Source organism: Euprymna scolopes, chromosome 6, assembly GCF_053919585.1.
Source record: "Euprymna scolopes isolate OS-2025 chromosome 6, ASM5391958v1, whole genome shotgun sequence".
In the NCBI taxonomy this organism is placed as follows: Eukaryota; Metazoa; Mollusca; class Cephalopoda; order Sepiida; family Sepiolidae; genus Euprymna; species Euprymna scolopes.
Window position 1 is genome coordinate 91,630,476 of NC_136487.1, and position 23,440 is coordinate 91,653,915.

General features: G+C 35.0%; 1 protein-coding gene across 2 annotated transcripts in view; it reads right to left on the reverse strand.

Moving 5' to 3' along the window:
- LOC145277779 (uncharacterized) overlaps window positions 1-20,074 on the reverse strand; it is a 34,030-nt gene extending 13,956 nt beyond the window's left edge. Inside the window, exon 1 of one of the 2 annotated variants that reach the window (XM_080129534.1) lies at window positions 19,696-20,074. The gene's annotated coding sequence lies outside the window, so the exon portion shown is untranslated. Of the gene's footprint in view, window positions 1-18,391; window positions 18,663-19,695 lie in introns of those variants that run through there. The other variant, XM_080129535.1, reaches the window with a different exon arrangement.
- Between the last annotated feature and the right edge of the window lie 3,366 nt (window positions 20,075-23,440).

A 23,440-nucleotide genomic window follows, 5' to 3' on the forward strand; every position in this document is an offset into this window, starting at 1 on the left:
TGATTTGGACTTTAGTCTGCCAATGCTAAATTGTCGCAAATATATTAGACTGCATGGCATAATCATGTTGACACACCGATCCCTTTAGATCATAAAAGTTAAGCAACGTTGAGCCTGGTCAGTACTAAAATGGGTGACTATTTGGGAATTCCAAGTGCTGTATGTGCTCTCCGCTTATCTTGGCATTGTTTCCAGTCTCTAGCATTTCTCCTTGCCACTTGACTCAAGCCGTGTAGATTCAGGAGAGGTGTGGTTGGAGATTGTGTAACCTTTGCCTCATAATTACATACGCAGCTACCCTTACAGGGGGTATCTATCGTTTTTTGAGACTGAACGGAGGCTTCCATATTCTACATACAACATGTGACCACATGTGCTTTTACTTTGCCCTCATCAGCCGCTAACCAGAGGTGATGACACAGTTTCGGTGGCTAAAGCGGGACTGCCACCCCTGGCGCCACCAGCAGCTATTGCTGCTGGGCAAAGCAATAAATAGGATAAAAAAAAAAAATTACCTGGCATATTCAAGCAGAGGAAAAACGCTGTTTTTAACTTTTTTCATTTTTAACTTTTTAATTTTAATTCAAATTTTTATTTATTTTTCTCTTTAATTTTCCCTTTTTTCCCTTCCTTTTCCCTCTTTTTCTTTCCTTTTTTCTTCTCCCCCTTTTTTTCTTTTTTCCTCCCTCTCTCTTTTTCTTTTTTTCCAGAGCAGCCCGAGAACGGAAGTGGACAATATTATGCTCTCTTTGCAAATGTCTTCGAATTGCGCCAGATCCAGCATGACGCCTGTCTAACAATTGTTTGCAGGCGACATTTTTGTTTTTTAAAATCCCTTTCAGTGACGCCTATTTTCAAAAGAAGCGAAATGGTGGAGTGTCCTAAAAATCCTCGACATCCAACCTCGATAGGCATCACATTGCACATCCATCCCTTTTCTATACACTCGGCACGCACGCATTCGTACCGATCTTTCTTTCGTTCATGAGCCTCTGAGAAATTTTCTTCCCAAGGGACAGTTAGCTCGATTAAAAATATACTCTTTTTAAAGTCAGACCAGAGCAAAATATCAGGCCGCTTTTCTGTTTGGATGATGTGCACTGGAAATTTCAAAGATGTCTTCAGATCTGCTGAAACTTTCCAATCCTTTGCCCCATTCAATAACTTCATATTGGGATTCAATTTATTTTTCCTCTTTGATGGACATTTGCCTTCCTGGCAAAATTGAACCCTGGGTTCATTAGTTGTTACAGGCTGTTTGTTAGCTAATATACACTGGGATGATATTATCTCAACCAGCACTTCTAGAACCTGGTTGTGTCGCCATGTAAACATTGGGAGGGATTTTGAGCATGCAGACAAGACGTGACGTAAGGTACCGCGCTCTTTTTGACATATAGTGCATAGATCAGAATCTATATATCCCCATTGTTTGAGATTCGATGCGCATGGCAGTAGGTCATATGTAGACCTCAAAAGGTATGATATCGCCAGTGGTTCCATTTTGATTAAGGTGTTCCATGATAATTTAACTGGCTCAATATCACTCCATGTTGTCCACGCACATTGCTTGGCTTGAGTAACAGCAGTAGCTTTTATTTTTCCTCCTCAAACATTTTTATTTCCTCGGTCACCATTTTTCTCTTATCTTTAATGCCCATTTTGGAAAATGGCTCATAATTTGTGGATCCTAAACCAGCCCTGTCAACCTGAACAAGACCCATGATTTCCTTAGTTCGAAGACTGGATTCTGCTTCTTCAATTGTTTTTGTAACTGACCACTTGGTGCCAGCTTTTACAGTTGGATGTGCTTCCCGGACAAATTCATCATTTGAAGACGCACCTTTCCAACTTTGAATTCTTCTACCAATGAGGACAAAGGAAGTTGGAGGCTACCAGAATTCATGTATAACCCTATTTTAGAAAAACAGGGGGGGACTCCAAGCCATTTACGTAGATATTTATTTGCGTGTTGTTCTATCCGTTCAATACGAGATAGTGCTATTTCATAAATTTGCATGGGCCACGAAAGACTGGATACTAATCCATATTGATAGCACCAAGCTTTCATCTTTCCCGGCAAAAAAGTTTTATTTATTGCCTCAAGTCCCTTCAGGGCCATGTTTTGCAATTCCATACCCCGATGTCTGTCTGTTAGTGGAATTTCGTAAAGGCGTCCTAGACTCTTCACAGGAATTTCTTTAACTGCCGGCACAATATCCTCCCCGACATTGAAGTGAATTTGCCTTACAGAACCTTTAATGATTGACAAACTTCGACTTTTCTTTGGTTTAATCCTCATTTTCACTGTTCTAAGAAGATCAAAATACCGGTCAAGCAAACACTTAGCAGCTGTTTTGACTGTAATGAGGCAATGGGTCGAGAAGTTTTTAATTTCATAAATATGGTGAACTTTGTCTAAAACGCTTCATTTTTTTTTTTTTTTTAATTTCATGTAGGCAAGCTGAGTAGATAATGTCAATTTCCTTTTGAGAAGCCTCTTGTGGGTATTTTGCAAAAAAAAAATAAAAAACGCAAGATGCAAATGGACATGAAGCAATCACTATTGAGTAACAGAGTGAGAAGCATCAGAAGTGGAGAAACAAGTAGTATGTTAAGTGGAATATATGTTTTATACAAAAGTTTCCTCCCTTTAAATATAATTAATGGTATTGACTTATAGAAATAGTATTTACACATCTTATGTATATAATTTATCTACTGCTAACAACACTGGATTAACAACGTTGGGTTACAAAACTCAACCTCGTAGGTTCAAACCAAACGATAGATAGACCAGGTGTAGATTCATGCCAATGTGCCTTTAAAAGATGAAACAAACCGATGATTATTTAAATGTAAATATTTAATTATCCACGTGTTTCATCCAAATGGAATCTTCAGTGTGGAAACAATTGTTCAAACTACTCTAACAATTCAAACCCAATCTAACACAAGTCGTCTTTAACTCAAATCTAAGTGCTCTAACCGACGAGACCAATTCCAACTGTTATGCAACAAATAGAGTTGAAGGCGACTTCTGCTAAAAAAGACAGATTTCCTGATATGGAGGCTCTGCTCGCCTTTGCCCCCCCCCCCCTGCACATCAAATCAGGTGATTCAGCCGTCTTAAGGGTTCAAGAAACACAGATAGGAACTTGCATTTTAGCTTAGATTAAACAGCTTATATTGTTTCTTTTACAGAGCACAGCCAAAAAGGGGTTATAAATAATTATCTTAGAATAAATATTTAATTATTATCCACACACGTATTTGCTTCATCTTGACAGAATCTTCAGTTGTTTATCACTCATATTTTTCATAGAAAAATTAACCAGTGCTCAATTACCATGGTAAGAGACAAAATACATAGTGTATTATGTCATATCAATCAGTTTCATGTTATAAAGATTTATTAACGACTTTGAACTTGATATTGGAGAAGCTCCAGCTCGAGAGTAAAGTTGAGTCATTTATAAGTGTTACAGCATGAAGTCAATATATATTTTATTAATTTTGACGACTAACTGTATTTTATTTACCTATACCCTGTTGTGGCAGAACTAACCTATGTTACCTACCAATAGACTATTCCAATCTCAATAAATACCGGAAGACTAAGCCTTAAGATGTGAGTAGATATTCGGTGGACCAACCTAGGTCATTTGTCAGCTAGGACCAAAGCCATACCTCCATCAACAGTGAACAAGCCATCTCAACAATGGTCTAGACTGTTGGCTTTGCAGCTGAGGGCTCTCATATGATATCATCAGTTTTTATTTAGTTTGAAACTTCTGTTGGCTAAGAAAACAAATCATTTGCATACCCACCATTGTCCTGATAAAATATATTCATACCGGTATACTCCACTACCCCTATCTTCTTCAATAAATGGCACAAGCTTTTTTGCCAGAAGATGTATGGTGGGCATTAGGGTAAGTGAGTGATTAGTCAAGGTTGTTCAAGCAATGTACAGAGATGCTCAAAATTAAGTTAGAATTGACAGCATATTTAGTGAGAGTTTTAAGATTAAAGTGGAAGTGCACCAGGGAACTGTACAAAGTCTATTGCTTTTGATTTGTCTTAGAAGCACTGTTCAGGGAGTTTAGTATAGATTGTCCAGTAAAGACGCTGGTCAGGATTGGAAACAATGTTTGCAACTGTCTAGAAATCAGACTATTTAAGGACAGCTTAACAAGAATTTGTTAACACTGGACTTGAAGCAACCATACTACAGTCAGCTGGGAAGCAGCTCTGTGGTAATATGTTCCACAAACAAATCAAAGGTATATAAAGTATACTTGGAGAGTGAAACATTGGAGCACAGAGAGAACTTGGTTTGTGTGATTGCAAACATGTGAAATGAAATTTGCCCAGTGAGGATCGAGGACATGTTGGGTGAAGATAAATGATATGAGAATGATATAAAAAAAAGATAAAAGTTGGACAATATAGGCAGATGTGTACAAAACAAGCGACTGATGGTATGATCATATTGAAAGAATGGATGAGAGTTCTTGAGTGAGTAGATGTAGATCAGTTGAGGTGGCAGGTTCACTTTATAGAAAACCAAAGAAAACATGGGAGGAAATGATAAAAAAGGGACTTGAGAGAAAGAGGGATAAATAAAAACCTGGCTAGATAGAAACTGATTTCCAAATTAACTCATCTCTGCCAAATATTTTTTATCTCTTTTGCATCATATTTGGTGTAACATCTGTTTTATAGGCTGCCATATGTTGGACCGCTCTTAGAAATTGACTTCCAACCTAACTTAAGAGTTGTCCAACACATGCCAGCATGTAAAACAGACTAACACAAATATGATGTTGATAAGATGTTGCAATATTTTTGATTCATAATGGGGTATGATCCCACACAGTCAGCCGATTCTATTTATAAACAATGCTGCTAGGAACTGACAAATCAAATTAATTCATGCTCTGCTACCAACCAATCAGAAACCAAAATTGCTCCATAAATATTAAACCTTTTCTGTAGTAATTTCACACGTTTTTTTTTCCGTCTCGACACGGTAAGAATCTTTTGCTCTGTGGAACTGTCTACTGCAAACCAGTCACCTCTCGGGACTTGTGTAGAACAACGAACCATCGGAAACTGTTCTGTCTACTGCAAACCAGTCACCTCTCAGGACTTGTGTCGAACAACGAACCATCGGAAACTGTTCTGAAACGAAGCATAGCTTACACTTCTAGACAAGAGAAAGGAGAACAAATAAAGACCTGGTCAAATGTATGTTAGTTTGAGAGTCAATTTTTAAGCGCCAGCTACTAAATACGAATGTAAAATAAATTTTAAAACAAATACAATAATTATTTAAATTTTATCCTAGTTTACTACCTAAAATAAGTGGTTCCAATATTGTATTTAATGCTATACTAGATCTAATAATTGTTGCTTAACATATGTGCTGCTTTTTTGTGAGGTTTTACGCTATAGTTCTGTCTCTGGTGCTACAAAGGCAGGCTGTCTGAAGATACTGACTTTCTGACCTAAAATACACCAAACATTGATGTTTTAGTTTTTTCCATTCCCATTGCAAAACTCAACCATGTTCTGTGAAGTCAAAAACAAAAATTTCTCAATAAAACAACCAAACGAAATACTATGAATAAATATTTGAAGATGTATAGAACTTGAAGCATAAAAACTTTTTCCCAAATTACTGGATTCAGCAATAAATAATACAAAAATAAACCAAACAAACCAACTATAGTCCTATCTATAACTTTTACTTTGTCTCACAATGATAGGGTTCCAAGGTTTTCTAGCAGTCTGCAATCCCAGTTTTTAAGCTTGGTGGTCTTGAAGATCAATTCCTTTATGTAAAACACTTTTTGACGGTTTACATTCAACTTTTCTTTTATCTTAAGATTTCTGCATTTTCTTATCCAAGAATACCTCCTTTCAAAATGCACAAATCGACATATGAGCTGACTGATCAGCAGGAGCTCATCAAGCTTTGGCATATTCAGCTTTGGCAACAGTGCATCAAAGCTGAAAGACTGGGTCTGATCTGATTAGACACTGCATATCCATTTCATCATTGCTTTGTAAGAACTATATGGCGGTCGAGCATTGACCTCTATAAAACTGCTATATATTCTCGCCATAGTAGTGAGAATAACAGATCATAATGTCAAAACTGGGAATAGTTTGTGGAACTCACTCCACGCTAATTTTATCCTAATGGTAGAGCTAAATCTGCAAGCACTCAACATATTCACAGCAAAACAAAAGAAGTCTTTTGAGAGGGTCATTGTCCAACTTCACCTTAGAATGTTAAGATTTGCAGTTAACTAACCACCTCTAAAACCAAAATTTTTATTACATCTAAAACTTTTTAACATGGGCACAGATTTTTGAAAATATAAATAGTATCAATTAGCCAGAGTTCAAAGTTTGTTGGAAATTGGAAAATTTGCCATCTTGTGTGATTCAGAAGATGAATTTCACAATCTATAACAAAAGATATTTTAAACAACTGATGAATGTAATATCTTATAGTAAATGAAAATTAATCATAATAGAAGTAATAGTTGAGATTAAGACAGTCTTAACATTATGCAATTATCTCTTCAAAAATGTACAAAAATGATATGAAAGTACAACTTGGACTGTTCATAAGATTCATTTAAGCAACTAATATATTTAATCATCATAATGATTAATCGCACAGTAGTGATCATGCTAGTTTTTTTTTTAAGAGTAAATCACCAGAAATAACTTGGATTTGGACCATGTAAAAACAGATGGGCATAGAATTTGATCAGAGAGAAATAGTTTTAACTTGGATTTATTTTTGTGAGACGCAACTTTAAAACACTATATTAAACCTACCATATTAACACGTAACCCCTTTTTTTATAAAATGAAACTTTTTATATGTTTAGAAATACAATATCATGCACATTAAGTTGTAAAACACTAATATTAAAAAATAAATCGTCCATCAGTGAAAATAGTAATCTAACCCAGAGTAATCTGGAAAGGATTAAAAAAAAATTTTAACACAAAAGGAAAACATCCAAATTTTATCAAAATAATCCTAAATAAATGAATCATTATAAGTTGAAATCAACAGGAATTTCCCTATATTTACCCATTTTTGCACATCAAACTGACTTGTGTGTGATAGCTATTATTATAGCTGTGGTCTGGTGCAAATTTTTAAAAGATATACCTTTTATAGACCTATATACACAGATTGCATTATATGGTACCGAACCTTTCCTGCACACAGCATAATATTAAATATTGAACAGATAGATCAACTAGTGTATATTTTAGTTAAGGCTGGATTAACAAATGCTTACAAAATAACAGGAAGCAGAACAGGTGAAAAGTCAGCAGAGGTCAACTCACTGTTCTAAAGTGAAATTAACTAAACTAAGAATATATTATCTAGCACATGACTGCGTGAGAGGCTGATAGCAACAAAGGCAGCATAAAGAAGCAGGTTGTGCAGTCGGATGTGTAAGTGAAATGGGTTGACAACATGATTAAACAGTGATTATCAATCTCTCTTTGTCTTCGCCCTTACTGATTTGCACTTTAGAAGGCAAGATCAAATTCAATACATCTCGTGTCTTCCATCAGTTTTGCCCTGAGTTATTCCTTTTGAAAATATAAAAGATTTGATTACAAGATGTTAAGTTCTCAGCCTGGAAGGATCACACAGAACTGTTCACTCAAAAGAAAAACCAGCAACAAGCTAGGATAATTTGCCAACTTTAGTATTTAATGATTTTGGCAACTTGATTGCTGCATGTATAATACAAGGTTGAAAATGAAATAACACCAATAGTAACAAGATGATAAAATGGATATGATGAAAGGCAGATGGTTTTCTTTTTCCCTCCTTGTTGTCAGCCACATCAGACTCTTCACTTTTTTTCAATGTTTTTAAAGCTGTACTTTTAATGGACATTACATCGCACTATTGCATTTTCGCCGTGTTTAAAAGAATGCTGACATATAAAAATATATGGTATATGTATGTAGGAGGGAGATGCACATAGGGGAATTCAATGGTTTGATTCTTCTCAGCCCAATTGTCAACCAACGATATCCTTTTTGGTTGTTATTATATAAGCATTTGTGATCACCTGAAACGCCCCTTCTGGGATGGTATTGTCACCGAAACCACACCCCAAGAGCATTTTGATCATCCAATGTAATTCACTGAACCGACTTTACTTCAATTATACCTGCATAACCTTTTGCTGAAAATGACCTTAAAAACATCATAGCTTTAACTTTTCTATCTGACAATTCCAAATCTGTTGCTTTTATACACAAGCGCTTGTCAGGTTTTTTTTTGTTTTTTTACTTATGTTCACCCCTTACAAACATATTGCCACTTGGATGTACGGGGCTACTATTTGAGGCCATGTTTAGGAAAGATTAACAAGATATTTGTTAATGTTACATTTAAAATTCTGCATATCAGTACAGCCAAGGAAGCAGGAAGAGAATTTCAAAGTCTAGCGAGGGAATAAACTATTAGAATAGAAAGCTTTCTGGCATTTAGGGACATCAGCAGTGAAAGGGTGTGATTTTGTTGCTAAGCGAGTTTGTCGGGGATATGTACGTCGAGAGGGTACAAGTGCAATGAGTTCATCAGAACACATTCCATTAAAATATTTGTAAAACAGGCACAGAGATGCAACATTGCGGCGATGGGACAAAGGCTGGAGCTTAGTTGATAAAGTGGGATTGTTTAGATTGACAACTTTTTTTAACCTATCCAAGGGGTAGAGACTCGTGGTAGATGCACCAGCCCAGATGTGACAACAATACTCCATACATGGGCAAATAGTGGCCTTGTAGAGGTACAGGATACTCTCAGGTGGGAGTAGTCTTCTAGCTTGATAGAGGGAACCCACCTTCTTTGCAGCAGTCTTTGCAATGTCCTCTATGTATTTGTTCCAGCTCATATTGCCCGCAAATGTTAGGTCGAGGAGTTTGAAGTTGGAATTCTCAGGTAGGGTGTTATTTGTCAGGGATACAGGCAGTTGGAGAGGCGTCTTGTAATTATTAAAGGAAAGCAGCTTAGTTTTACTAGCATTAAATGTAACCATCCATTTGCGGACCCATTCCACTATGGTCTGGAGGTCATTTTTTAACGATTCTGCCATTGTCTTGGATTTATGTACATCTGTTCTTCCCTCATGCATGTTATAAAGCGTTGTATAATCAGAAAATATACCCATCTCGGACACAATATCATCAAGGAAGTCGTTTATGAATATCAGGAATAATAATGGTCTAAGGATTGACCTGAGGCATTCCCACATTAATGTTATGCTGTTTTGATGTACGTCCATGAATGACAACCTGTAAGCTTCTATTGTCTAAGCATCTAATTATATTTAGTATACTCCACTTATACCGTACGATTTAATTTTCATTAGCAGCCCTTTGTGCCAGACTTTATCAAAGGCCTTGGCTATATCAAGGGCTACAGCCCTGGCTTCGTCTGCCTTATCGAGTAAATGGTAAATGCGTTCAGAGATGACTTTAAATATCTGCAGTAGAACAACATTGCCTGAATCCATACTGTTTGATAGAAAGAAGATTTGCTTTTATGAGGTGGTGAACTAGTGCTTAATTAATTACGGTCTCAAAAATTTTAGCGAAGAGGAGGAGGTGACTAATGGAGTGATAATTGAGAGGGTCTGTTCTTTCACCAGAATTCTTGTACACTGGTACCACAGAGGCCATCTTCCAGCTATTAGGGAAGCAAGATTCAGCAAGGCATTTAGTCTAGAGCTTGGAAAGTATGGGGGCTAGCTTGGCTGAACATTTCTTAATTAGTATAGCAGAGATGAGATCAGGCCCCCATGCTTTTGAGGTGTCTAAGTTTTTTATGATATTGCAGGCATGAGAAGGGGTGATTTTTATATCATCTAATGTGGCTTTAGTTTGCATAGGGAAATTTGGGAGGGAGTTGTTTGTTGGCTCTAAAATGGAGTTGGAGAATCGCCAGGCAAGCAGTTTCGCCTTCTCCATTGCCATGCATGCAACGTTCTGGTTGTTGTTCAGTGGAGGAATTACTGATTGCTCTTTATTCACTACACTATTATAGATTTTTCAGAAATCATGAGTTCCTATTTTTTGTGATTCTATGCGTTCCCTGATTATTTCAGCATGCTTTCTTTTGGCTGTTACTATTTCTTTCTTACAATGATTTCTAGCATCTACGAATTTTTGCCTATTTGTATTTGACTTATGACGTACAAACTGGCAAAATGCATGTTGTCTGTACAATAGCAGCTGCATAATCTGCAGTGAACCATGAAGGTGAGTGGGGCTTGCTATAATACTTCAGTGTGGGAACATGCACTTCAATGCCTACTTTGCACCATTCAGTTGTCTCATTGGCACTCTGTTCAGCAGGAAGAGAGAAGATATCGGTCCATGGGGCATCTCGGATGTGTTCTCTAATGGTTTCCCAGTCAGCCCTGTCGTAGTACCTTGTTGTTTTGAGCAATGATTCCTCACCTTCAGGTTGAGATTTAAATGTGATGTCAACTAATACCACTAGGTGGTCTGCATTTCCAAGTGAACAGTGGGCATTAGTCATGCAATCCTCAGGTACTGTGGTGAGAAAGAGGTCTAGAAGTGAAGCCTGCCAAGGTTCACGATCTGGTAGGCGGATTGGGAACATTACTGTCTGTGTGAGGGAATGAGCTATAGAGAAGCTATAAGTGGAGCATCCAGCTGCATCTGTGTAACCTAAGAAACCAAGCCAATTTTTATGGTGGACATTAAAGTCACCAAACATGTACTTGGGCGTTACTATTTAAGGAGAGTGATGCATCTATACTATTAGAGACACGATTGATTAGGGTACAATCCTGACTTGAGGGAGAATGGTAGAGAAAATATAAGTGACTAACGCAGTGATGAAATGTTAGTTGAAAGCACATAAAAGCCTGGTCATCCAATTCAAGATTTTTCTCTCTAATTAAAAGGAGGGTGCTACGGATATAGACTCCAAGCTCGTGCATATATCTATCAGAGTCTTTACGGCAAAGAGGGAAGTATCCTGTCATGTTAAAGTAGTTAGAGAGGATTACAGAGTGTAAGTTTGTTTCACTTAATGCTAAGATATCTGGGGAGTTTACGAAAAAGTAAGACTCTACATCATCTAGATTACCTCTAAGCCCACGGATATTTGTGAAAGTGAGCCCCAAGGGTGGAGGCGAATTGGTTTTGTTTGGATGGTTGTCTGGTTTTATCATATTTGTTTGTGTTGTCATTTCATTACGTTTTTGTTTAATGTCAGGTTAGGGGAAGAGTGTTGAGCAAAATGGGCCGGTTTTGATGCCAAATATACATACACAGTGGTCCATTAGCCAAGTCCTGTCTAGAAAGTTGTGGCCTTGTGAAAGCCCACCATAGATAGTAGCAGAGTCCCTTTCCATGTGCGACAAAGCACCACAACTATCCTGATATTATACAATTGATGATAGAGCAGCTGCTCTAAGCACTACCAAAGAGTTAGGGCTCCTGTACTGTCAGTCAGAAACAGCAGCCAGACAAACTGTCAATCAGGTACTCTCAACCTCTCAAACAAGACTGGCCCAAACAAGTCCAGTGAGCACAAGTGGCATGCAAGCAAACTCCATTTGCTTAGTTTCTGAGAGAAAGAGAAAAGTTTAAAATAGGGAATAGGGGAACAACGTTCAGTGTCCTAGTCAGGAAACAAGGCCAAGCACAGGGTGGCTGAAGTAAGTCCCTGGTATTGTACTTCTGCACCTATCTAATAGAAAAAGGAGTGTGAAAGCTGGCGATAGGCAGAGCCTATCTACTCCTTAAGCATGTTAGATTTTCAAATTGGGAATTTGTTAGAGTTACCAGATCTAGGAAGGTTGTCGTATGACTGAGGAGGCCTCCTTCCCCCAGTTTTATTATCAGAGTTTTTTTTTTCTCTTAGATGGCTGATATGACAAGATCTACGAGCCCATCACACCTAGAAGGGTAACTATGCGCCTAGTTTCTACACCAGGTACTTCTGCTCCCCCGCATGGATGAAGATATTGAGTATCTTACTTTTTCTCTATTCTACATAAGCAGAGGATTGGTGATAGATTCCCCTCTAACATTTACAAGAAATATCTTTCAAGTTCTGTGAGAGAACCTATCTGCTCTAGCAACTAATTTGTTTTAAAATAAATGAATAGGATATTAATGATAATTACTTTAATATGTAAGAGAATATAAAGCAAAGAAACAAAAGAAATGGTGGGACTAGATCTACATAGAGAGGCTACACACAACATGGATAGATAGATGCACTTAACTTGGTGTTCTTCCAGTGACCCATGTTGGTCAGCTAAAAGATCAGTGTCTCCACATGGAATGAATTGGGGTGCAAAGATTAGCGTTTGAGTGCAGTAAGAGGGAGGGAGGATCTGCCTTAAGAGCAAAATATGGGCTTTAATTTTAATACTTCCTTCTTTATTCAATTGAAACGGTATAATTTTCAATTCCCATATTAATAATTTAAAACATACAAACTCAATTTTATAAACTTAGGTTTATAATATTTTATTCAAATGACCTTTTGGTACATTTGATAATTATTATTGTTCTACAGATGTAAGCCCATTGGTACACAGCCTAAGTATTAATGCATGCCTTTTGTCAAAACATGATTTCTCAGCACACACAGGCCAAATATCACCTTTACATATTTTTATGTATGATAGAATATAAGTTTACTGGTCATGATGCTTTCTGGAGAAAAGACGTGGCATGGCAAGTGCTCAACTGAACTCCAGTCTATGGTCCCCTCTTGCTAAAATTTCACAAAATATACTCTATTAGCTACAACCACTATATATGATTTCTCCCACTCTGTGCCTAAATCTAAACACAAATTCCATAAACACAGGTTCTTTCCCAGAAGTACTTGCCCGTAGAACACCGTTCTGCTGATCTGCTTCCTGGTTGAATACAACATAGTAGCCTTCAAATCCAACGTAAACAAGTTCTTGCTGAACCGTCCTCATAAATAATCAAATTCTACCCAATTTACACCATTAGCGATTACTAAACTACTACCTTACATTCATTAGCCCTTATCCTCAAGTGGCATTTGGGCCTTGATAAGTAGCAACTCCCAAGTAAAAAAAAAGAAAAAAGAAAAAAAGTCTCAACTTGGACAAAATATTTTTGAAGATGTTTTTGTTTTGGGGTCATTTTTGAAAATCACTGAATTAAAAAAAAAACATTTCAGTTGCAAATTTTGTACAGGTTCCCAAGTTTGAAAAAATGCATCCAAAAAAGGTTGGAGGTTTCATGAGCTGAAGCATTGCAAACATAACCAAGATAGGGATAGTAGTCAGAATTATCAAATCTCATCTTTAAAATTTAGGAACACCAAATTATCTTGCAAGTTGGCCCAATGTTGGAAATTTTCAAATGGAGGGTAGAAAAAAAAATTATTTAACAAAGTCAATTTGAAAATGTATGAAAATTATTGCTTGTTTAAGCAAGACAAAAGGTCAATCTATAGTGGGGAGAAACTAGCTTCTTCCAAAGAGGGGCGCGGGCATATACAAGAATAGCAAGGCTAGTCCCTGTCAGCTATCCTTAAGAGGATGGCTTCTTGAAATTGAACAGATACTATACACTTTGATGTTACATTTAGCAAGGTGTCATGCTATGTTTTTTTTTTTAATTCTAACAACCAGGTTGCTGAACATTTTTTGCTTTTTCATAAATATTCATTTTTGTCAGTTTCATGTCATAAAAAAAATGATTTACTAGTAGGCCATTTTCCATGCTGCATTTACAAACCCTTGCATGTTACTGCATTTTGATAAGTAGTTTTAAGCATTCAGAATGTTGTATGGCTGAGAAATGTTAACCGAGAAATCAAAAATAAGCAAAATAACTTATTAAACTCACAAAAATTTAATTTTCTTGCCACCTGTAAAGAAACCATTGTTTTTATTTTAGAATTTTTATTGGTGCCTTGAAGGCATGTAATAAAAAAAAAAAGAAAAAAAGTTGATGACGTTAGGCAAAAAGCTTTGAAATACTGAAATTTATTTTGAAATAAAAGTCTTTAAAACAGGTTCGATAAGTTAAAAATGTACAGGTCAGTAGAAAATGAGATCTTGATGCATTTGGTGACAGTTATTAGTTGTTTTATTTATTTTAGTTTTCTATTTCTCGGTTGTCTTCTAAAAGATATACAAATTAAAAACAAAACTGACAGCAGCCATGAATTGTTCATTGAAAAGCCTTGCAGACATAGATGCAATCTTACATTGGAATAAAAGAACGTCAAAAAAATTTAAGATTAAAACTATACAGGTATGTAGAAAAGTTTTCTTGTATTTGGTAACATTTATTTGTAATCTATTTATTTATGTTCGATTTCACGGCTGTTAACATAATTGCCCAAAATCTGCAACATTTGCAAATAAGCTCTGGTTCAGCTACCCCCCCCCCCGAACCTTCTCAGCAACACTGCAAAGACATCTAACTTCCACTATGTACCTAAAAATCAAATGAAGCTTCCATGAACAAAGTTTCTTTAAAAAAAAAAAGAAAGAAAAGGAATATGGTAGTGTTCAAGTCCAATGTCAACAAATATTTGTCATGTTGTCCTGTGAATTTCTCAATCCTTTTATTAGGTTGATGAGAAAGTTCTTGCGGAATTTATAATTTTAATTTCAAATGATATATTTTCAAACAAGTTTTCTTGATATGTCATTTTAAAGAGCGTTTTTCGCTATTTCTAATCGTTTAAATTACAATAGTTTTAAAACAATCAAGTCCGCTTTTCAGAACGTTGAATACAAGATGGAAAAAAGCAAATTCACATAATTTTCTTATTTCAATTAAGATAGCCGAAATATATCAACGAAGTGTTTGGCCCAGGAACCGCTACTGAACGCACAGCACAATGATGGTTTAAGAAATTTTGTGGTGGTGACAAGAGTCTTGAAGATAATGAGTATAGTGGTCGGCCATCGGATGTTGACAGGGATCAATTAAGAGCCTTAGTCAAAGCCAATCCATGCACAGCACAACCGTTCGAAAACTTGCTTCTGAATAAAAAAGAACTTCCTTATCAACCTGATAAAATACCGTTTCTTCATCATACAACTGAAAATCTCACTTATTATTGAGTGACTTTCGGCTTTAGTACATAAAAAAAAAATCGCATGTACTCATTGAATAAAAGAACAATTTTAGATGCACTACTATAATTATGAGGGGAAGGGAATACCATGTTGCCTCTAAACATCCTCTTCCCTCATACACAAGCACTAAGCAGATATCTTTATGTCCAATGGAAACTTTAAAAGAAAAAAAAATGGATTTGAACGATCACTGAACTTTAGCTTTATATATGTCACATGATCTCTGCCCTGTAGTCACCAAATCCAAAGGAATTAAGCCATTGCTTTTAGCCCCCCCCCCCCTTCGCTTTTATTATATTAATGATTTTTCTCTGAATCCATGTGGCGCCAGAGTCAGAGGGAGGGTGTACTGTCCTAACGCTGCTGGTCAGCTATATCAGTGAGGTCATCTGGCTGGGGGCATTTTTTTTTTTTTTTTTTTTCCTCACTGGGTCACGTCAATCCTCTTTCAGGTCTCAGCGTGGCCAAGTTATACACCCGGCTAAATAAATACACTCTTGAGTAAATATTTAAACGAAATTTGACACGTAGCAATAAAAGTATTTCATTATTTTATGGCATATGTTTCGGATAAACACGATAGATTCTTACTACAAAATAAAAACATAACTTTAAAATATTTTTTAAAAAGGGGGGGGGGAGAATCATCTAATCTTACTGAAATTACCAACATTGAGGTTAGCATTTATACTGGATACTTTATAACTTGATAAGTATGACTACATTCGTGTATGTTTATCCTCCCGCGGTGTTAACGTTTAATATGCTATTAAAAGATTGGGAGGTTGTGGGGGGGGGGGCTCGTAAAATAATTTTTTAATTTCAAAAACTTAGCAGACAAGCTAAAAACTGGGTAAAATGTTCAGAATATTTAACAATCGAGATACGTAAACAAAAAGACACTTGTGCAGTTTAACAGGAAAATTTAGAAAACCAGGAAAACTTGCGAGTACGAAACTCGCAAAATGAAAAATAATTTGCTTGAGGATGTTAAAATGCACAAGTGTCTAAAACTAAAATCAAGCTTATAAACTGACGCAGTATTCCTACTGACTCATGTACTTTTAACGTGTGAAAACTTAGATTTTTATTATTATTATTATTATTATTATTATTATCTTGATGTTGATGTCCGTGTGTTTCTATCGACACTTAAGTGATTAAGTATTTCATAAAAGTTTTTTTTTTGGGGGGGGGGGCTTAGTGGTAGAGTAAATACATTTGTTAAAATTTTTTACTATTTTTTCAGCAATGTTTTATTTGTCAATAAGACATCTTGTAAACAGTTTCCACGTGTAAAAAGTATGCAAGTCGGTAAAAATAAAATTTAAAATATTCTACTGCGTTGGCTATCATCTATTTTTAGAAGTCTCCAACTATCAACAATTTCGGACATTTACCTACAAAGGTATTAAAATGTATTTTCTAGATTAGTGGTTTCAAGAAATATCGTTTCGTTTAGAATCACAAATGAATCCCAAAACTAAACTTTGGCCTATTGTAGTTTTTAATTGACATTTTAAAATAATCACTTTAAAATTTTCCCATGTTTACATATATCTGTGGCATAGTCATATGTAAAGGATTCACTTCTAAACCAATTAACCGATCACTATGAATTTTCAAACACAGCAGTAAGGGGCAATAATGTGGATTATATTTAGTTTAGTTTTATGCAAAGGGGATCGAAATTTCAGATTACTTCTGATTTTTGTGAAATTTTAACAATAGGTATTCCCTAAATTTGTTTGGAGTATTTTAAGGGGCACATGGACACAATTTCCCAAGCGAAAATTCAAATATTTCAGATTTACATTGAATTTGATCATTAGACACCAATTAAGCAAGATTAATAGCCTTAAACGTAAACAGTTTCCAAGAATATGAGTTCGAAGTAATCGGACACTTTAGTCGTTCATTGTAAGTTAACTTTTAAAGTTAAGTCAAGTTAACTAAAACAGAACATTTTCGCATGGGCACCTGTGATACCCAAGATAATTCCTTATTTGAAATAAAAAATATTTTGACTGCCTACGATCTAGAAACCTATCTTGTGTCTAACTGCCCTTGCGGGGGGGGGGGGGGGGGCAAGTAAATAGCGGCAGCGCCGCGGGGCGCGGCACACATTAATTTTAGTAAATAATTTTAAAAAGTCGACTGAAAAAATTAATTTGTATTTGGAAAATGAAAAACAATGAAATTATCATATTTTACCTTTACATATATTTTTTTATTATTTATGTTACGCGTTTGTTTTATTTTTGTTTAACTTATCTGGCTGTCAATATTATTGTTCTGGCGTACAACTTACAGGTTGTGTTGAAATAATTTAACGGTATTTAGAAAACCATTCTTAACATAGGGAGAGTGATAAAGAGTTGGGTTAACTATTCTGTACTTCTACCTAATTTAATCAGCTACTCCCACGCACTAAAAACAAAATAAGCAAAAAAATACTTTAAAATTTAGAATGGGAGATCAGTTTTAAAATTATCCCCACTTCCGGATAATTTTAGGATTTTAGGACAGTTAACCAACACTTTCTGGTATGAGAAATAAATTATGTGCGTTTTGGGAAGGGTCTCCTTTTGGAAACTTATGCAAGGTTTTACGACCTTGTCACTCAGACTTAGGGTTAATGGCAATTTTTAAAAAATTAATTACTATTCTAAAAAATTGTAATGGCTCGGAAATGGGGGGGGGATCATTTTACAATTCATATACGAAACTTATCCCGTATAAATTCTAAAATATATTTTTCTTTTAAACCTTTTCAGCGTGTTCAAACATAATCGCTTAAAGTAACAATTGAAGGGGGGGGTCAGTGGATGGTATTAATCTACAAAACTAGCAAAAGAAGGGTGGAAAAAGTATACTTGTTAATGGTGAATTTACAATGTCACAATGTAATTAAATTACCTGGATTGTATTACAATATATTTGATCAATTTTAATATCGATATCAAAGTTGTATTTCATAAAGCCAATTTATAAACAATTTGATCGTCATGACATCTTGATAAAAATGATTCACAAAATATTCGTTTACCATCACCCATCGACTACAAAATAGATTGAGTGAAATAATTAAAATAAAAATATTAATTCAAAATATAAAATAGCATACGATATGAGAACTGTTGAATATTATTCTGTGTCTAAATTTCAATTATATAAACAATAAAATAAGAGAAACATACGAGCCTGAAACAATTGAAAGACGTTTTTCCTCATGTACATATGACAATAGAGGAATTCCAGCAGAGAAATATTAAACTCCCGCTTTCTTTCGACTTCCTCGACTTTCCAAAATGACGAACACGTGTTTGTTTTGAAACAGATTGGCTAATAACATTTCAAGAAAATGTGCGCACAACTTATAAATAATAGATTATTTAGTTTGCAACTAAAAAAAATGCTCAAGCAAAAATCAACAAGGCCAGGGGGAGAGAATATGAAGATATGTGTTATGAATATAAATATAATTATTATTATTATTATTATTATTATAAATTTCAAAATGGGAAAACAACACCGGAAGGAAGAGATATTCTAAAAAAGATAGGGGGGAGGAGGAAAATAATAGCCGATTATGGGCCGATACAGTAACGCGAATTAGAAAAATTAACTTATAAATTTGTTATCATATTGTTTTAGAAAAGTAATGCCCTTTAAATAAATAAAAATGATGACTGACACTTAGTCGCTAGAAAGAAAGAAAAAGCTAGCGGAAAAGAAAAGGCCATTCCATTTGCAGCAGCAGTAGTAATAAAATAAATTAAACAATAATTATATATATATATATATATATATATATATATGGTATAAATTTTATTTATACAAATTTATGACAACATATGCGCATACATCTTTGAGCTAAACCCAGGACACGCTAAAGTTTCGCTAGATTAAAATATTAGTGGAAAGCTATAAACAAAACGATACCTAAATACACACACGTATAATTATATATATATATGTGTGTGTGTGTGTGTGTGTGTTTGGTGTTGAATAGAGGTGTAAGTATCCTATTGCAAATAAGTTACATTTGCTAATGGTTTCCAATAAAATTAAAAAAAAAAAAAAAAAAAGCTTTATTTTGAAATTGAATCTCCAAACAAGTATCATCATTCAAATTGTTGGTGTTCTTCCTCGGTCAAAAATGATTAACAAATAAATATTCATGCTTTAGCCAATGATGTATTTTAAAAAAATTTTTTGCTAAATAATTAACAATTAAAAAAAGGTAGATAGATCCATGTTAAATATTAAGACAAGTTTTTAAAGCTAAAAACTCAGATGTGTTTATACAAAATGAATAATTGTGTTTATCTCCATTCAAGCTTGAGTGTTGCGTTTGATTTTATTATTATTATTTATTTATTTCTTTTTTTACAGGATTTGAATATTGCCTTTTAGGCCTATTGCTGGCATCATCATTATTTAATAAACAAAACATAACAAAAAAAATTAAAAAAAAAACTAATTAGAAGACAGAACTCACCTGAATGATTGGGTATATATACATACATACATACATACAACATACATACATACACACACACACACATTAAAAAAAACTATTCAAGATAGGTTAGTAAGCAAGCGGGTGGCGCCATGCTGGAGGAATACTGTTTAAGATAACACAAAGAAAGAAGAGATCGCGGTCAAGTCGGCTTTTCAAAAATGTCTTTTTTTCTTTCTCTTCTTTTACTACTCACGCCTTCCCCCCTCCTCCACTACTGCCTTTATGTCAGGCAATGGTGGCTCCAAACCACATGGCAGAGAAAGAGAGAGAAGGGAAGAGAGAGAGGGGGGGAGAAAATAAGGAGCAGTGTTGCTTGATGATTCTGTTGTTGGCTTTACTACTTGTCATTTGTTCCCTTTTCTCTCTCTCTCTCTCTCTCTCTCTCTCTCTCTCTCTCTCTCTCTCTGCACGGTCAGTAATTTCAAATTGCTGCTGCTGTTATTGTTGTTGATGCTTGAATATGGTGGTGGTTGTGGCGGTGGCATGGATGTTGATGATGATGATGATGATGATGATGATGATTCGAAAGACGTTAGAAAGAGACCGATGGATAGAAAATCACTACTGGGTGTTGCTGCTGTATTGCATGTTGTATATCACTCAACATTAACATTCAACCTATACACAAAAAACAACAACAGCAACAATATATTACACATACACACGTCTATCTAATATAAGTATTAATATTTATATTAATCCCAACCTAATTACAGCCCCTTTTTTCTGCTTAAACATCTCTCTCTCTCTCTCTCTCTCTCTCTCTCTCTCTCTCTCTCTCTCTATATATATATATATATATATATATATATATATATATATATATATATATATATATATATATATAATGTGTGTATTTTACGACCTGTCCCAGCGTAGTATAAACACCTCCAACCAAACCACCCCATGTTAAGAACGGCTTTCGGAATACCCCCTCCCCAACCTCGAAAGCCGTTCTTAACATGGGGAGGTTGGAGTGTTTATAATGTTTATAATACGCTGGGGCAGTGGGGCTAGGACACGTCCTAAAAATTTACCTATATAATCTTTCTAATTTTTATTTTCTAATCTTTAATTTTTTTAAAGACATTCGTTGATCCGAACAAGACCCGTTGAATCTCCCGTTTGTTTGTTTTTTTTTTAATTCTTCCTGTGTTTAATTGTTTTCTTTTCTGTCTTTCATACATACATACACACACATATTTATACAAGATTAATCGAGTTTGCTTGCTATATCTATCACCTCCTCTCTCTCTTCTTTCTCTCTCTCTCTCTCTCTCTCTCTCTCTCTCTCAAGTTTGTACTATAGTCAAGACGAGTATTTTGATTTTATTTAGCTCTGTACTTGTCTCATTGGGCACTTTTAATTATCCTACTTCATATGTAAACTTGAGCATACCTTTTTAGGTTTGCTACTCTCATATATGTGTGTATGTCCTCTTCCTCTTCGTGGACGCTGGGGATTTGGGTTGCGCTTTGGTGTTTATGCTTATTGAAAAAAATAAACATTCATATTTGTCAGCAGAAAGAAGAGTGGGAAAGAGTTGATTCGAGTTACATGATGATAGGGTTGCGTAGACATCAGGTGACTTAAAGCAGACAGTGGTCATTCCTTTGACCACAAGAAGCTGATTATTACATATTATTAAACACTCCCTCCCACACACACAACTGAAATAAATAAAACTATAAATAATATTCTGTGTAATGTTTTCCCTAATCTTACTGCCCCTACCCCCATTTCAAGTATTTTTATGATTGTATTATTCGATTAAATTGAGTATATTAATATGAACAAGAATACTTGTCACTACCTTCTCTCAGGGGGAAGGGCTGCTATATTTTCACCATGGCACTATTGTTCTAACATTACAGGAGAATTTAAAAAAAAATTATTTATTTACATGCAAAAAAATTGACTATACGTGGTGTATTTAAAAAAAAACATTCAAGAAATTATTTAACCTTATGATTTTCTAATGACCTTTGATGTCAATTTAATTTTATGACATATGAGGACCGTCATATGTCATGAGTACCTCAAATATTATGACAATAGAACTTGTGATTTAACTATTTAAATAAAAAGAAGAAAAAAAAATACACATGCGTTGAAGGCTCACTCATACATTAATATACAAGCAAGGACACCTGGCATTTCCCAGGAAAATTAATTTTGAAATGTGCTATCTGTTCCTGGGTAAAAACTTTAAAATGTTGACCCATGTGTTGCATAATTTTAGGTACAGTTGATACAACCTAACTTAGACTTCCTTTCCAATCTAAAGGCATGATTTCAGCAGTCTCTTGGACGACTTCTTAGTTTTATTTTGTGTTGTAGAATGAAAAAGGCCAGTGAATAGTAGGAGGAAAGTGTTTGATCAAAAGAAAAGGGGGTTACTGTAGTTTGGTTATAAGGACAAACTTCTTCATCTCATTTAAATCCATGTTATTCATACAGTTTCATTAACACAGCAAGCCGAAGCTGGAAAGAGTTACATCGACAAAAATAAGAAAATGTGTTGAGCCAGTAGATGTGCATGTACCCGAAACATGGGTTGAGTACTACTTGGCCCAAGTTGTAGCTAGGGGCGAGACAGGAACATGTCTGGTCACCTTGATGTTTAAACATTAACTGGTAAAAGTGTGGGAACGATAAAATGAAAAATTGTGGTGTGTTTAATTGAATTAAAGTGTTTTTAATTGAATAATCTATTAATCACTCTGTGAATGAATAAACTAGCATAAAAGAAAACAGGTCATAATCATATAAATGATACAGTGTTTACAAAAACTTCAATAATTAGATAACAGAACAAAAACATTATGTGCATACAAGAATAAAAAATATCAATCTTAAGACGGGTATAATTAATTCCCAGAACAGTTTTGATCCTTTATGAAGATTTAAATCAACATTTAATGCTACTAAACCTTATGTCTAGAATCCTTATTTTAATTTTGATCAAAATCCATTACATGATTTTGATTTTGCAAATGTTTAAACTTTAAGGAATCTTAAGAAGAAATTGAAATTCACAGAATCTTGCTAAATTCGTGTTAGATAATTGTTAATTAAATTCAATACAAATCTGACATATTTGAGTTTTCAAATAGGAAGTTGCACTCATATTATGCCCCCACCCTGAAATCTCTTTAAAGTACTCCAAAGAAACTGAAATTTGGGGAATATTTATTGATGTCTAATGCCTAAGACTAAAATTTCACAAAAATCGGAAGTATTTGACTTTTCACAAAGGGCTTTCACCAGTGACAAAGTGGATCTAAAAATATTGCCAGGAGACAAGGGGGTCACATATCAATACCATTCTGTCATTCAATTTTTTTACATGAACTGGAAGAGGCGCCTAGCATTGCTCAATTGTAAAATATGCTTAAATACGATATTTTGGTTAATGCAGATTTTGTATTTGTTATCATAGAGTCAATTATTTCATATTATATTGTATCCAATATATAGTCATGATTTCAAAAGTAAAAAAACAAAAATATTATTTGAGTGCCATCAAGTAGAATCGAAATCGAAACCAGAACATAACAAAACATAGTTTAATAATTGAAACTATGTCTACGAGTTAAGCAAAGACTGAAGTTTACTTGTACTCAACATGATTGGACTGTGGAAAGGAGTGTGAATACAAGCTGGTTTCCATGACAACAATGTTTTTGATAGACAAGATGCAAGCAAGGGCAGTTGCAT